An 898-nucleotide genomic window follows, 5' to 3' on the forward strand; every position below is an offset into this window, starting at 1 on the left:
CAGGGCTGGTGACCCCGGAGGACAGCACGGTGACCCGGAGGACAGGGCAGAACTGGTGACCCCGGATGGCAGCACGGTGACCCCGGAGGACAGGGCAGGGCTGGTGACCCTGGAGGACTTGTGAAGCTGTCATCCTTAGGGACCCAGACTGTCAGTCATGCGCATCTCCTGCTGTGACTCGCTGGCTTTGGGTTTTTGCGTTTGGGGGTTTCAAACCACAGTGGCTTCTTGGGAGGGACCCGCCAAGGCTGCCTGCTCGACGTGGCATTGACAGACACGCCAACGTAGTGCCCACCAGGGGCCACAAAGCTGGTGACAGGACTCGGGACCCCCCACCTCAGGAGACCCCTCACCCCCAGCAGCCCCCAGTGAAGCTGCCACTCGAGGGGCCAGCAGAGAGCGCCCCCTGGGGCCATGTGGTGGAGCACGCAGGGACAAGGCCCTCAGAGCCTGGCAGGCTCTCCGCCCTGCGCCCTCCCATGTAGGCACCTACCAGGACCTGCCTGCCACTAGTTCGTCCCCCATTTGTCTCTGCCTGTCTTTCGGGCCTTTGGCTTCTTTCTCGGGGCCTGGTGGTGAGCAGGGCCGGGGCCGCAGGCAGAGTGGACAACTCCACCACTGGAGGGGGGTGGGGGTGGCTTTCAGCTGGGTCCCTCTGCAGAGAAGAACCTGGCTTGGCTGCAGGGCAGCCGGTCAGCAGGGGCTTTGGGTGAGGGATTCTGGAAGGCCTGTGTCCTCTTCCTCCCCTCCCCCCCGAGCCTGAGCTAGAAGCTTCTCTGCTGAGGTCATGGCAGTTAGGCCGACAAGGAACCTGAGGTGACCTGCCCCCGTCAGGGCCTCCCGGTGGAAACCCCCAGGCCCATGACGTAGTTTCTTGGAAAGGAGGAGGGAGAGGGGG

The sequence above is a fragment of the Echinops telfairi genome, unplaced genomic scaffold (genome assembly GCF_000313985.2).
Source record: "Echinops telfairi isolate 266 unplaced genomic scaffold, ASM31398v2 ScPeMD7_655;HRSCAF=1070, whole genome shotgun sequence".
Taxonomy (NCBI): Eukaryota; Metazoa; Chordata; class Mammalia; order Afrosoricida; family Tenrecidae; genus Echinops; species Echinops telfairi.